Below are 17,690 nucleotides of genomic sequence, written 5' to 3'. Positions count from 1 at the left end.
GAACCAGACCAGACCGAACCAGACCAGACCGAACCAGACCGGACCGAACCAGACCGGACCAGACCGAACCGGAGCGAACCAGAACGAACCAGACCATACCAGACCGAACCAGACCGAACCAGACCAGACCGAACCAGACCAGACCGAACCAGAGCGAACCAGAACGAACCAGACCAGACCAGGCCAGACCGAACCAGACCAGACCAGACCAGACCAGAACGAACCAGAGCGAACCAGAACGAACCAGACCAGACCGAACCAGACCAGACCGAACCAGACCAGGCCAGACCAGACCGAACCAGACCAGACCGAACCAGACCGAACCAGAACGAACCAGACCAGACCGACCAGACCGAACCAGACCGAACTAGACCAGACTGAACCAGACCAGACCGAACCAGACCAGACCAGACCGAACCAGACCAGACCAGACCGAACCAGACCGAACCAGACCAGACCGAACCAGACCGGACCAGACCGTACCAGACCGTACCAGACCGAACCAGACCAGACCAGACCAGACCGAACCAGACCGAACCAGACCAGACCGAAACAGACCGAACCAGAACGAACCAGACAAGACCAGACCAGACCGAACCAGACCAGACCGGACCAGACCGAACCAGACCCGAACCAGACCGGACCAGACCGGACCAGACCGTACCAGACCGAACCAGACCGTACCAGACCGGACCAGACGGGACCAGACCGAAAAAGAACGGACCAGACCGAACCAGACCAGACCAGACCGAACCAGACCAGACAAGAATAGACCGAACCAGACCGAACCAGACCAGACCGAACCAGACCAAACCAGACAAGACCAGACCAGACCGAACCAGACCGGACCAGACCGAACCAGACCCGAACCAGACCGGACCAGACCAGAACAGACCGAACCAGACCAGACCACAGACCAACATACCGAACCAGACCAGACCAGACCGAACCAGAGCGAACCAGAACGAAACAGACCAGTCCGAACCAGACGGGACCAGACCGGACCAGACCGAACCAGACCAGACCGAACCAGAACGAACCAGACCAGACCGAACCAGACCAGACCGAACCAGACCGAACCAGAACAAAACAGACCAGACCAGACCGAACCAGACAAGACCAGACCGAACCAGACCAGCCCATACCGAACCAGAGCGAACCAGAACGAACCAGACCAGACCAGACCGAACCAGACCGAACCAGAACGAACCAGACCAGACCGGACCAGACCAGACCGAACCAGACCAGACCGAACCAGACCAGACCAGACCAGACCGGACCAGACCGAACCAGAGCGAACCAGAACGAACCAGACCAGACCAGACCGAACCAGACCGGACCAAACCAGACCAGAACGAACCAGACCAGACCGAACCAGAGCGAACCAGAGCGAACCAGAACGAACCAGACCAGACCAGACCAGACCGAACCAGACCAGACCGAACCAGACCAGACCGAACCAGACCGGACCAGACCGAACCAGAGCGAACCAGAACGAACCAGACCAGACCGAACCAGACGGGACCAGACCGGACCAGACCGAACCAGACCAGACCGAACCAGAACGAACCAGACCAGACCGAACCAGACCAGACCGAACCAGACCGAACCAGAACAAAACAGACCAGACCAGACCGAACCAGACAAGACCAGACCGAACCAGAGCGAACCAGAACGAACCAGACCAGACCGAACCAGACCAGACCGAACCAGAACGAACCAGACCAGACCGGACCAGACCAGACCGAACCAGACCAGACCAGACCGAACCAGACCAGACCGAACCAGACCAGACCGGACCAGACCGAACCAGAGCGAACCAGAACGAACCAGACCAGACCGAACCAGACCGGACCAAACCAGACCAGAACGAACCAGACCAGACCGAACCAGAGCGAACCAGAGCGAACCAGAACGAACCAGACCAGACCAGACCAGACCGAACCAGACCAGACCGAACCAGACCAGACCGAACCAGACCGGACCAGACCGAACCAGAGCGAACCAGAACGAACCAGACCAGGCCAGACCGAACCAGACCGAACCAGACCAGACCAGACTAGACCGAACCAGACCAGAACGAACCAGACCAGACCGAACCAGACCAGACCGAACCAGACCAGACCGAACCAGACCAGACCGAACCAGACCAGACCGAACCAGACCGAACCAGACCAGACCGAACCAGACCAGACCGAACCAGAGCGAACCAGAGCGAACCAGACCAGATCAGGCCAGACCGAACCAGATCGAACCAGACCAGACCAGACCGAACCAGACCAGACCAGACTGAACCAGACCAGACCGAACCAGACCAGACGCAACCAGACCGAACCAGACCGAACCAGACCGAACCAGACCAGACCGAACCAGAACAGACCGAACCAGAACAGACCGAACCAGAACAGACCGAACCAGACCGAACCAGGCCAAACCAGACCGAACCAGACCAGACCGAACCAGACCAGACCAGCCGAACCAGACCAGACCGAACCAGACCAGACCGAACCAGACCATACCGAACCAGACCATACCGAACCAGACCAGACCGAACCAGACCAGACCGAACCAGAGCGAACCAGACCAGACCCAACCAGACCGAACCAGAATGAACCAGACCGAACCAGACCAGACCGAACCAGACCGAACCAGAACGAACCAGACCAGACCAGACCGAACCAGACCAGACCAGACCAGACCAGACCGAACCAGACCGAACCAGACCAAACCGAACCAGACCAGACCGAACCAGACCGGACCAAACCGGACCAGACCGGACCAGACCAGACCGAACCAGACCAGACCAGACCGAACCAGACCGAACCAGACCAGACCGAACCAGACCATACCGAACCAGACCAGACCGAACCAGACCGGACCAGACCAGACCAGACCGAACCAGAACAGACCGGACCAGACCAGACCGGACCAGACCAGACCGAACCAGACCAGACCAGACCAGACCGTACCAGACCAGACCAGACCAGACCGAACCAGAGCGGACCAGACCAGACCAGACCAGACCGAACCAGACCGAACCAGACCAGACCAGACCGTACCAGACCGTACCAGACCGAACCAGACCAGACCGAACCAGACCGAACCAGACCAGACCGAACCAGACCGAACCAGAATGAACCAGACAAGACCAGACCAGACCGAACCAGGACCAGACCGGACCAGACCGAACCAGACCCGAACCAGACCGTACCAGACCGTACCAGACCGAACCAGACCGTACCAGACCCGGACCAGACGGACCAGACCGAAAAAGAACGGACCAGACCGAACAAGACCAGACCGAACCAGACCAGACCGAACCAGACCAGACCGAACCAGACCAGACCGAACCAGACCGAACCAGACCAGACCGAACCAGACCATACCGAACCAGACCAGACCGAACCAGACCGGACCAGACCAGACCAGTCCGAACAGACCGGACCAGACCAGACCGGACCAGACCAGACCGAACCAGACCAGACCAGACCGTACCAGACCAGACCAGACCGTACCAGACCGAACCAGACCGAACCAGACCAGAACAGACCAGACCGAACCAGAGCGGAACAGACCAGACCAGACCAGACCGAACCAGACCGAACCAGACCAGACCGAACCAGACCGGACCAGACCGTACCAGACCGAACCAGACCAGACCGAACCAGACCGAACCAGACCAGACCAAACCAGACCGAACCAGAACGAACCAGACAAGACCAGACCAGACCGAACCAGACCAGACCGGACCAGACCGAACCAGACCCGAACCAGACCGTACCAGACCGTACCAGACCGAACCAGACCGTACCAGACCGGACCAGACCGTACCAGACCGGACCAGACCGTACCAGACGGGACCAGACCGAAAAAGAACGGACCAGACCGAACAAGACCAGACCAGACCGAACAAGACCAGACCAGACCGAACCAGACCAGACAAGAATAGACCGAACCAGACCGAACCAGACCAAACCAGACAAGACCAGACCAGACCGAACCAGACCGAACCAGACCGGACCAGACCGGACCAGACCAGAACAGACCGAACCAGACCAGACCAGACCATACCGAACCAGACCAGACCGAACCAGACCAGACAAGACCGAACCAGAGCGAACCAGAACGAAACAGACCAGACCGAACCAGACGGGACCAGACCGGACCAGACCGAACCAGACCAGACCAGACCGAACCAGAACGAACCAGACCAGACCGAACCAGACCAGACCGAACCAGACTGAACCAGAACAAAACAGACCAGACCGAACCAGACAAGACCAGACCGAACCAGACCCGAACCAGACCAGACCAGCCCATACCGAACCAGAGCGAACCAGAACGAACCAGACCAGACCGAACCAGACCAGACCAGACCGAACCAGACCGAACCAGAACGAACCAGACCAGACCAGACCGGACCAGACCAGACCGAACCAGACCAGACCAGACCGAACCAGACCAGACCGAACCAGACCAGACCGGACCAGACCGAACCAGAGCGAACCAGAACGAACCAGACCAGACCAGACCGAACCAGACCGGACCAAACCAGACCAGAACGAACCAGACCAGACCGAACCAGAGCGAACCAGAGCGAACCAGAACGAACCAGACCAGACCAGACCAGACCGAACCAGACCAGACCGAACCAGACCAGACCGAACCAGACCGGACCAGACCGAACCAGAGCGAACCAGAACGAACCAGACCAGACCAGGCCAGACCGAACCAGACCGAACCAGACCAGACTAGACCGAACCAGACGGGACCAGACCGAAAAAGAACGGACCAGACCGAACAAGACCAGACCAGACCGAACAAGACCAGACCAGACCGAACCAGACCAGACAAGAATAGACCGAACCAGACCGAACCAGACCAAACCAGACAAGACCAGACCAGACCGAACCAGACCGGACCAGACCGAACCAGACCCGAACCAGACCGGACCAGACCAGAACAGGACCGAACCAGACCAGACCAGACCATACCGAACCAGACCAGACCGAACCAGACCAGACAAGACCGAACCAGAGCGAACCAGAACGAAACAGACCAGACCGAACCAGACGGGACCAGACCGGACCAGACCGAACCAGACCAGACCAGACCGAACCAGAACGAACCAGACCAGACCGAACCAGACCAGACCGAACCAGACCGAACCAGAACAAAACAGACCAGACCAGACCGAACCAGACAAGACCAGACCGAACCAGACCCGAACCAGACCAGACCAGCCCATACCGAACCAGAGCGAACCAGAACGAACCAGACCAGACCGAACCAGACCAGACCAGACCGAACCAGACCGAACCAGAACGAACCAGACCAGACCGGACCAGACCAGACCGAACCAGACCAGACCAGACCGAACCAGACCAGACCGGACCAGACCGAACCAGAGCGAACCAGAACGAACCAGACCAGACCAGACCGAACCAGACCGGACCAAACCAGACCAGAACGAACCAGACCAGACCGAACCAGAGCGAACCAGAGCGAACCAGAACGAACCAGACCAGACCAGACCAGACCGAACCAGACCAGACCGAACCAGACCAGACCGAACCAGACCGAACCAGACCAGAACGAACCAGACCGAACCAGAACGAACCAGACCAGACCAGGCCAGACCGAACCAGACCGAACCAGACCAGACTAGACCGAACCAGACCAGAACGAACCAGACCGAACCAGACCAGACCGAACCAGACCAGACCGAACCAGACCAGCCCGAACCAGACCAGCCCGAACCAGACCAGACCGAACCAGACCAGACCGAACCAGACCAGACCGAACCAGACCAGACCGAACCAGACCAGACCAGACCGAACCAGACCAGACCGAACCAGACCAGACCGAACCAGAGCGAACCAGACCAGATCAGGCCAGACCGAACCAGATCGAACCAGACCAGACCAGACCAAACCAGACCAGACCAGACTGAACCAGACCAGACCGAACCAGACCAGACGCAACCAGACCGAACCAGACCGAACCAGACCAGACCGAACCAGAACAGACCGAACCAGAACAGACCGAACCAGACCGAACCAGGCCAAACCAGACCGAACCAGACCGAACCAGACCAGACCGAACCAGACCAGACCGAACCAGACCAGACCGAACCAGACCATACCGAACCAGACCAGACCGAACCAGACCAGACCGAACCAGACCAGACCGAACCAGACCGAACCAGACCAGAACGAACCAGACCGAACCAGAACGAACCAGACCAGACCGAACCAGACCGAACCAGACCAGACCGAACCAGACCGAACCAGACCGGACCAAACCGGACCAGACCGGACCAGACCAGACCGAACCAGACCAGACCGAACCAGACCAGATCGAACCAGACCAGACCAGACCAGACCGAACCAGACCAGACCGAACCAGACCATACCGAACCAGACCAGACCGAACCAGACCAGACCGAACCAGACCAGACCGAACCAGACCATACCGAACCAGACCAGACCGAACCAGACCAGACCGAACCAGACCAGACCGGACCAGACCAGACCGCACCAGACCAGACCGCACCAGACCAGACCGAACCAGACCAGACCAGACCAGACCAGACCGAACCAGACCGAACCAGACCAGACCAGACCGAACCAGAGCGGACCAGACCAGACCAGACCAGACCAGACCGAACCAGACCGAACCGGAGGGAACCAGAACGAACCAGACCAGACCATACCAGACCGAACCAGACCAGACCGAACCAGACCAGAGCAAACCAGACCAGACCGAACCAGACCCGAGCGAACCAAACCGAACCAGACCCGAACCAGACCGAACCAGACCCGAACCAGACCAGACCGAACCAGAGCGAACCAATCCGAACCAGAACGAACCAGACCATACCAGACCGGACCAGACCAGACCGAACCAGACCAGACCGAACCAGACCAGACCGAACCAGACCAGACCGAACCAGACCAGACCAGACCGAACCAGAGCGAACCAGAACGAACCAGACCAGACCAGACCGAACCAGACCGGACCAAACCAGACCAGACCGAACCAGACCAGACCGAACCAGAGCGAACCAGAACGAACAAGACCAGACCAGACCAGACCAGAACAGACCGAACCAGAACGAACCAGACCAGAACAGGCCAGACCGAACCAGACCAGACCGAACCAGACCGAACCAGACCAGAACGAACCAGACCAGACCATACCGAACCAGACGAGACCATACCGAACCAGACGAGACCAGACCGAACCAGACCAGACCGAACCAGACCAGACCGAACCAGACCGAACCAGACCGAACCAGACCGAACCAGACCGGACCAGACCGAACCAGAGCGAACCAGAACGAACCAGACCAGGCCGAACCAGACCAGACTAGACCAGACCGAACCAGACTGAAACAGACCAGACTGAACCAGACTGAAACAGACCAGACTGAACCAGACCAGACCGAACCAGACCGAAACAGACCAGACCGAACCAGACCAGACCGAACCAGACCGAACCAGACCGAACCAGACCAGACCGGACCAGACCAGACCGAACCAGACCAGACCGAACCAGACCAGACTAGACCGAACCGAACCAGACCGAACCAGACCGAACCAGACCAGACCGGACCAGACCGGACCAGACCGGACCAGAGCGAACCAGAACGAACCAGACCAGACCAGACCGAACCAGACCAGACCAGACCGAACCAGAACGAACCAGACCAGACCAGACCAGACCGAACCAGACCAGACCAGACCGAACCAGACCAGACCGAACCAGACCAGACCGAACCAGACCGAACCAGACCGAACCAGACCAGACCGGACCAGACCAGACCGAACCAGACCAGACCGAACCAGACCAGACTAGACCGAACCGAACCAGACCAGACCGAACCAGACCAGACCAGACCGGACCAGACCGGACCAGACCGGACCAGAGCGAACCAGAACGAACCAGACCAGACCAGACCGAACCAGACCAGACCAGACCGAACCAGAACGAACCAGACCAGACCAGACCAGACCGAACCAGACCCGACCAGACCGAACCAGACCAGACCGAACCAGACCGAACCAGACCAGACCAGACAGAACCAGAACGAACCAGACCGAACCAGAACGAACCAGACCAGACCGAACCAGAGCAAACCAGAACGAACCAGACCAGACCAGACCGAACCAGACCAGACCGAACCAGAACGAACCAGACCAGACCAGACCAGACCGAACCAGACCAGACCAGACCGAACCTGACCAGACCAGACCGAACCTGACCAGACCGAACCAGACCAGACCAGACAGAACCAGAACGAAACAGACCGAACCAGAACGAACCAGACCAGACCGAACCAGACCGAACCAGAACGAACCAGACCAGACCAGACCAGACCGAACCAGACCAGACCAGAGCAGACCAGACCGAACCAGACCAAACCGAACCAGACCAGACCGAACCAGACCGAACCAGACCAGACCAGACCAGAACGAACCAGACCGAACCAGACCAGACCGAACCAGACCAGACCAGACCATACCGAACCAGACCAGACCGAACCAGACCGGACCAAACCGGACCAGACCGGACCAGACCAGACCAGACCAGACCGAACCAGACCAGACCGAACCAGACCAGACCGAACCAGACCAGACAAGACCGAACCAGACCAGACCGGACCAGACCAGACCAGACCAGACCGTACCAGACCGTACCAGACCGAACCAGACCGAACCAGACCAGACCAGACCAGACCGAACCAGAGCGGACCAGACCAGACCAGACCGAACCAGACCGAACCAGACCAGACCTGGCCAGACCAGACCAGACCGAACCAGAACGAACCAGACCAGACCGAACCAGACCGGACCAGACCGAACCGGAGCGAACCAGAACGAACCAAACCAGACCATACCAGACCAAACCAGACCGAACCAGACCAGAGCGAACCAGACCCGAACCAGACCGAACCAGACCCGAACCAGACCAGACCGAACCAGAGCGAACCAGAACGAACCAGACCAGACCGAACCAGACCAGACCAGACCGAACCAAACCGAACCAGAACCAGACCAGACCGAACCAGACCAGACCGAACCAGACCAGACCAGACCGAACCAGAGCGAACCAGAACGAACCAGACCAGACCAGACCGAACCAGACCAAACCGAACCAGAACGAACCAGACCAGACCAGACCAGAACAGACCGAACCAGACCGGACCAGACCGAACCAGAACGAACCAGACCAGAACAGACTGAACCAGACCAGACCGAACCAGACCAGACTGAACCAGACCAGACCAGACCAGACCAAACCAGACCAGACCAGAACGAACCAGACCAGACCATACCAGACCATACCGAACCAGACCAGACCGAACCAGACCAGACCAGAACAGACCGAACCAGACCAGACCAGACTGAACCAGACCAGACCGAACCAGACTGAACCAGACCAGACCGAACCAGACCAGACCGAACCAGACCAGACCAGACCGAACCAGACCAGACCGGACCAGAGCGAACCAGAACGAACCAGACCAGACCAGGCCAGACCAAACCAGACCGAACCAGACCAGACCGAACCAGACCAGATCGAACCAGACCAGACTGATCCAGACCAGACCGAACCAGACTGAACCAGACCAGACCGAACCAGACCAGACCAGACCAGACCAGACCGAACCAGACCGAACCAGACCGAACCAGACCGAACCGGACCAGATCGAACCAGACCGAACCAGACCAGATCGAACCAGACCAGACCGAACCAGACCAGACCAGACCAGACCAGACCAGACCAGACCGGACCAGACCGAACCGGAGCGAACCAGAACGAACCAGACCAGACCAGACCGAACCAGACCAGACCGAACCAGAGCGAACCAGACCGAACCAGACCCGAACCTGACCGAACCAGAACCGAACCAGACCAGCCCATACCGAACCAGACCAGACCAGACCAGAGCGAACCAGAACGAACCAGACCAGACCGAACCAGACCAGACCAGACCGAACCAGACCAGACCGAACCAGACCAGACCATACCAGACCATACCGAACCAGACAAGACCGAACCAGACCGGACCAGACCGAACCAGAGCGAACCAGAACGAACCAGACCGAACCAGAGCGAACCAGAACGAACCAGACCAGACCGAACCAGACCGGACCAGACCGAACCAGAACGAACCAGACCAGACCAGACCAGAACGAACCAGACCAGACCATACCAGACCATACCGAACCAGACCAGACCGAACCAGACCAGACCAGACCAGACCGAACCAGACCAGACCAGACCAGACTGAACCAGACCGAACCAGACCAGACCAGACTGAACCAGACCAGACCAAACCAGACCAGACTGAACCAGACCGGACCGAACCAGACTGAACCAGACCAGACCGAACCAGACCAGACTGAACCAGACCAGACCAGACCAGACCGAACCAGACCAGACCAGAACGAACCAGACCAGACCATACCAGACCATACCGAACCAGACCAGACCAGACCGAACCAGACCAGAACAGACCGAACCAGACCAGACCAGACTGAACCAGACCAGACCGATCCAGACTGAACCAGACCAGACCGAACCAGACCAGACCGAACCAGACCAGACCAGACCAGACCGAACCAGACCAGACCGGACCAGAGCGAACCAGAACGAACCAGACCAGACCAGGCCAGACCGAACCAGACCGAACCAGACCGAACCAGACCAGACCGAACCAGACCAGATCGAACCAGGACCAGACTGATCCAGACCAGACTGAACCAGACCGAACCAGACCAGACCGAACCAGACCAGACCAGACCGAACCAGACCGAACCAGACCGAACCAGACCGAACCGGACCAGATCGAACCAGACCGAACCAGACCAGATCGAACCAGACCAGACCGAACCAGACCAGACCAGACCAGACCAGACCAGACCGAACCAGACCAGACCAGACCAGACCGAACCAGACCGAACCAGACCGAACCAGACCGAACCAGACCAGACCAGACCGAACCAGACCGAAACAAACGGGACCAGACCGGACCAGACCAGACCAGACCGAACCAGACCAGACCAGAGCAGACCAGACCGAACCAGACCGAACCAGACCAAACCGAACCAGACCGGACCAAACCGGACCAGACCGGACCAGACCGGACCAGACCAGACCAGACCGAACCAGACCGAACCAGACCAGACCGAACCAGATCAGACAGGACCAGACCAGACCGTACCAGACCAGACCGTACCAGACCGAACCAGACCGAACCAGACCAGATCAGACCAGACCGAACCAGAGCGGACCAGACCAAACCAGACCGAACCAGACCAGACCGAACCAGACCGGACCAGACCGAACCGGAGCGAACCAGAACGAACCAGACCAGACCATACCAGACCGAACCAGACCAGACCGAACCAGACCAGAGCGAACCAGACCGAACCAGAACCGAACCAGACCAGACCGAACCAGAGCGAACCAGAACGAACCAGACCAGACTTAACCAGACCAGACCAGACCGAACCAAACCGAACCAGAACGAACCAGACCAGACCGGACCAGACCAGACCGAACCAGACCGAACCAGACCAGACCGAACCAGACCAGACCAGACCGAACCAGAGCGAACCAGAATGAACCAGACCAGACCAGACCGAACCAGACCGGACCAAACCAGACCAGACCGAACCAGACCAGACCAGAGCGAACCAGACCGAACCAGACCAGACCAGAGCGAACCAGACCAGACCAGACCAGACCAGAACAGACCGAACCAGACCAGACCAGACCGAACCGAACCAGACCGAACCAGACCAGACCGAACCAGACCGGACCAGACCGAACCAGAGCGAACCAGAACGAACCAGACCAGAACAGGCCAGACCGAACCAGACCAGACCGAACCAGACCGAACCAGACCAGACCAGAACGAACCAGACCAGACCATACCGAACCAGACGAGACCAGACCGAACCAGACCAGACTGAACCAGACCAGACCGAACCAGACCAGACCAGACCGAACCAGACCGGACCAGACCGAACCAGAGCGAACCAGAACGAACCAGACCAGACCAGGCCAGACCGAACCAGACCAGACCAGACCGAACCAGACCAGACCGAACCAGACCAGACCAGACCGAACCAGACCAGACCGAACCAGACTGAAACAGACCAGACTGAACCAGACCAGACCGAACCAGACCAGACCGAACCAGACCGAACCAGACCAGACCGAACCAGACCGAACCAGACCGAACCAGACCGAACCAGACCGAACCAGACCAGACTAGACCGAACCGAACCAGACCAGACCGAACCAGACCAGACCGGACCAGACCAGACCGAACCAGATCAGACTAGACCGAACCAGACCAGACCAGACCAGACCGAACCAGACCAGACCAGACCGAACCAGACCAAACCAGACCAGACCAGACCAGACCGGACCAGACCGGACCAGAGCGAACCAGAGCGAACCAGACCGAACCAGACCATACCAGACCAGACCAGACCAGCATTCTATACAATATCAAACGGGCCCATTTACACACAGAACTAGTGACTCATTTCCAGGATCACCCCATCACTTACCTCAATATATCAGGATTACAGTCGTGTTCTGGGTGGACCAGTGGGCGGCAAAAAGCAGTGGACCGTAAGAGACCTACAATTACACCGAGCGGTCAACAAATCACTAGAAAAAAAAAAAAAAAAAAGGTTTCCGGACCCGTATCTCCCATTTCCCAAGTGGACGCAAACACGGCAAAAATCTACCGCATACACAGGATCCCAAATGGACAAAAACGCGATGGTTGCTAGACCATCCCGGAGCGGGACAAAGTAGTAAGCCACCACAAGACCTCAAACCTCACAATTTCCATTATAAACATACCAGCTGCGTGCTTGCAGACGCGATAAAGACACGCAGGTTAAAATATCAAAACAAAATATGTGACCAATGGCATTAAATTGGGGACAGGCCAAAAAGCATGAAACATGTATGGCAATTTAGCGAGTTAACCCGCTAGCTAATTTGTCCTGTGGTATAAACATTGCGTTATTTTTTTACCTGAATTACACAAATTCCTCTACTCCGACAATTAATCCACACATAAAACGGTCAACTGAATCGTTTCTAGTCATCCCTCCTTCTTCATCTTTGAATTTATATGGTAATTGCCATCAACACAAATCAGTTCTTCAATCAACCACGTGAGTGAGGAGATATCACGTGCATAGGCAGAAATCCCAGGGGGGGACACGACCCCCCTATCCTGGGAAAAATATGATTTCCCCCCCCAATATATCACTGTAAACATATCTATGTAATTTCAATAATATGAATGAACGCAATGAAAGCACTTATGCTGATTATAGACACTTAATAGCGCGTTTTTAAGTTTCAAAAGATTGCGACTCCCGCCCTTTGCCTCACAATGGTTTGATCCAACAAAACTAATGACCTGCAGTGGAAGCCTTCACACACACCTGCTGAATTTGCAGAGCTGGCGCGCAAACTAAAGCAAACGTTAACTATCAAGCTAGCTCACCCTAAAAGTGTTTTGAAACACATAACCTGTCATTATGAAAATCACTGTATTCAAACCTGTGTAGATCAGTCAATTCTTAACTTAAAGACTTAAAACTCAGGATTCTGTAAGTGGCTATGTCAATAAAGACATGTGTTTACTTATAGCTTCCTGTGCCAACCGGAAGTGCCTTTAATTGGGTCACACTGTCTGTTTTGAAGGGTTAAAAAAGTCACATCTTTCCAAAACTTCACATGTGTGACTAGGTAACCCTCCTAAACTGTAAATCAGTAATTTCCGCCAGCAGATGTCAAAGAAAAGCTCTCACACACACACACACACACACACAGCAAGGATGGAGTGAAAAGGTGTGGTGCTGAAAGACACAGAGAGCAGGCAAGGGCATAAACATAATCTCTAGGCCGTGCAGAGTTCAACGAGATATCCCGTAGCTCGCTCGGTCTGAGCGCAGCGACCATGAGAAAAGTAGGCCCAAAATGTCATTTGTTTTGGTTGACAGTGAGAGAACTGCTAGGGTGAGAAGCACAATTCGACCTCAGGTACGTTCCTGAGGTCCTCCCGATCCGTGCAAGCCTAACCTTGGCCGTGTGGCATTAACCCTTAGCAGTTAAAAGAAGGTGTTTACTTCAAACAGTTTGCATTGACTTCTCTCCCCATAGGAATACATTGCCTGCACCTCTAAATTCAACCTGAAGCCTATGTGGGTTATGAATGCCTTATGAACCTGTCTTCTATGACAGTCCATCAGACCACTATGAGGTCTACCTGTGTCGAATCTAAGCATCCTGGAGCATCCGGAAGTGGTTAAATTCACCCAAAAGGTATTTTGATGTACATAACCTGCAAATGTGAAAATGACTGCATTCAACCCTGTCTAGATCAGTCAATTTTTAACATAAAGACTTTAAACTCAGGATTCTGTAAGAGAATACCCCAAGCAAGATATGTGTTTACGTATAGCTTCCTGTGCCAACCGGAAGTGCCTTTAATTGGGTCACACTGTCTGTTTTGAACTTGCATTGGCCAAGTGCCCACATCAACCTACAATTTACTCATAACCCACTTCCAGGAGCACCCCATCACTCACCTTACCATATCAGGGTTACAGTCACATATAGGCTGGACCTGTGGGCCTCTGGACCTGTGGGCAGCACGGGAGTGGATCCAGAACCTACAGACAATAACACCAAATGGCCTGTATTAGAAAATGGGTTTTAACAGACAGGAAAATGGATGGAGAAGAACATGGTTTTATTCATAATTTATTTCTACTCTATATATTTATGGTTTGTTTGGTTTTAGTTTGGCACTTCCTCTTTTAGGTTTTTCCTTTCCTTTAACAAAACAATGAAACCATTTAAATGCACAATATGGCGTTTATGTTCATATTTAACAACACTATGGTTGAATGAATCTCTCACCACATCGACTTCTGCACTGCCACCCAGAAAAAGAGGCAACTTGGAGCTTACCTCAGTTTAATTTATGATCCTAGGAGGACATCTACGGGCCTTTAAGTATTACACCAAATGGCAAGGTGGCAGATTGGAATTTGAAGGGAAATAAACCAATACTAGTCTTGGGAGACTCAAATGTTAATAGAATCCCTCCATTTCATAACCCATAACCCATACAAGTGGAGAGTTACCCTGGAGCAACATTTTACCATTTCAAAAAGGTCCTGGAGAAAACAGAGGTTCATTTAGACACCAGCATGCATAGTGGTTCTCTCGGTGGGCATAAACAATATGGATAATGACCCATACAAAACATCAAACAGAATGCATCAATGCACAAGGAAGCAAGAGTCACTTTTTCCCTAATGCAATTATTTACATCCCCATTATTAACCACTCACACCTCCTTTCACCAGATCGAAAACGGAACCTCAAAGTCATTAACGGTTACATCACCACACATGGCCCATTTCTCTTGGAGATACCATATGATGAATTCCACACAACAGACCTGATACACAACAACCACAGCAGACCTCATTTTTAAGAATTGGTGTGAGCAGCTAAATTTAGAATAGGCTCTACCCACAATTTGGACCCACACCACACCCTTCTTTTCCCCCCAACCCCCCTGTACACTCCCCCTTTCCTCCCCCAGTTGCTTTCTTAGATTACCCAGCAGAGGGGGTAGTTGACCCCCTCTCATCATGAATTTATCCAAGTCCTTTTCAACTCACAACAGCACAGACCCAACTTTTGGAGAGGGGGGGTTGTCTTTCATTTCACTCTACACTCCAAATGTCATATATGTATATAATCACTTGCACATTTAGCAAAAAACACTACATTGGGGGAAACCCAGTATACAATAGAAAATAGACTTAAACAGCATTCTATACAATATCAAACGGGCCCATTTACACACAGAACTAGTGACTCATTTCCAGGATCACCCCATCAATGAACGCAATGAAAGCACTTATGCTGATTATAGACACTTAATAGCGCGTTTTTAAGTTTCAAAGATTGCGACTCCCGCCCTTTGCCTCACAATGGTTTGATCCACTGCAGGTCATTCGTTTTGTTGGAAGCCTTCACACACACCTGCTGAATTTGCAGAGCTGGCGCGCAAACTAAAGCAAACGTTAACTATCAAGCTAGCTCACCCTAAAAGTGTTTTGAAACACATAACCTGTCATTATGAAAATCACTGTATTCAAACCTGTGTAGATCAGTCAATTCTTAACTTAAAGACTTAAAACTCAGGATTCTGTAAGTGGCTATGTCAATAAAGACATGTGTTTACTTATAGCTTCCTGTGCCAACCGGAAGTGCCTTTAATTGGGTCACACTGTCTGTTTTGAAGGGTTAAAAAAGTCACATCTTTCCAAAACTTCACATGTGTGACTAGGTAACCCTCCTAAACTGTAAATCAGTAATTTCCGCCAGCAGATGTCAAAGAAAAGCTCTCACACACACACACAGCAAGGATGGAGTGAAAAGGTGTGGTGCTGAAAGACACAGAGAGCAGGCAAGGGCATAAACATAATCTCTAGGCCGTGCAGAGTTCAACGAGATATCCCGTAGCTCGCTCGGTCTGAGCGCAGCGACATGAGAAAAGTAGGCCCAAAATGTCATTTGTTTTGGGTGACAGTGAGAGAACTGCTAGGGTGAGAAGCACAATTCGACCTCAGGTACGTTCCTGAGGTCCTCCCGATCCGTGCAAGCCTAACCTTGGAGGTGTGGCATTAACCCTTAGCAGTTAAAAGAAGGTGTTTACTTCAACAGTTTGCATTGACTTCTCTCCCCATAGGAATACATTGCCTGCACCTCTAAATTCAACCTGAAGCCTATGTGGGTTATGAATGCCTTATGAACCTGTCTTCTATGACAGTCCATCAGACCACTATGAGGTCTACCTGTGTCGAATCTAAGCATCCTGGAGCATCCGGAAGTGGTTAAATTCACCCAAAAGGTATTTTGATGTACATAACCTGCAAATGTGAAAATGACTGCATTCAACCCTGTCTAGATCAGTCAATTTTTAACATAAAGACTTTAAACTCAGGATTCTGTAAGAGAATACCCCAAGCAAGATATGTGTTTACGTATAGCTTCCTGTGCCAACCGGAAGTGCCTTTAATTGGGTCACACTGTCTGTTTTGAACTTGCATTGGCCAAGTGCCCACATCAACCTACAATTTACTCATAACCCACTTCCAGGAGCACCCCATCACTCACCTTACCATATCAGGGTTACAGTCACATATAGGCTGGACCTGTGGGCCTCTGGACCTGTGGGCAGCACGGGAGTGGATCCAGACCTACAGACAATAACACCAAATGGCCTGTATTAGAAAATGGGTTTTAACATACAGGAAAATGGATGGAGAAGAACATGGTTTTATTCATAATTTATTTCTACTCTATATATTTATGGTTTGTTTGGTTTTAGTTTGGCACTTCCTCTTTTAGGTTTTTCCTTTCCTTTAACAAAACAATGAAACCATTTAAATGCACAATATGGCGTTATGTTCATATTTAACAACACTATGGTTGAATGAATCTCTCACCACATCGACTTCTGCACTGCCACCCAGAAAAAAGAGGCAACTTGGAGCTTACCTCAGTTTAATTTATGATCCTAGGAGGACATCTACGGGCCTTTAAGTATTACACCA

General features: G+C 53.9%; 1 pseudogene; it reads right to left on the bottom strand.

Annotated features, from left to right (window-relative positions):
- Positions 1-2,478: 2,478 nt before the first annotated feature.
- LOC137503622 (uncharacterized) overlaps positions 2,479-17,690 on the bottom strand; it is a 74,287-nt pseudogene continuing 59,075 nt past the window's right edge.

The sequence above is a fragment of the Anabrus simplex genome, unplaced genomic scaffold (assembly GCF_040414725.1).
Source record: "Anabrus simplex isolate iqAnaSimp1 unplaced genomic scaffold, ASM4041472v1 ctg00000157.1, whole genome shotgun sequence".
Taxonomy (NCBI): domain Eukaryota; kingdom Metazoa; phylum Arthropoda; class Insecta; order Orthoptera; family Tettigoniidae; genus Anabrus; species Anabrus simplex.
The sequence above is the reverse complement of the archived record's forward strand: the minus strand, read 5'-3'. Positions and strand labels throughout refer to the sequence as shown.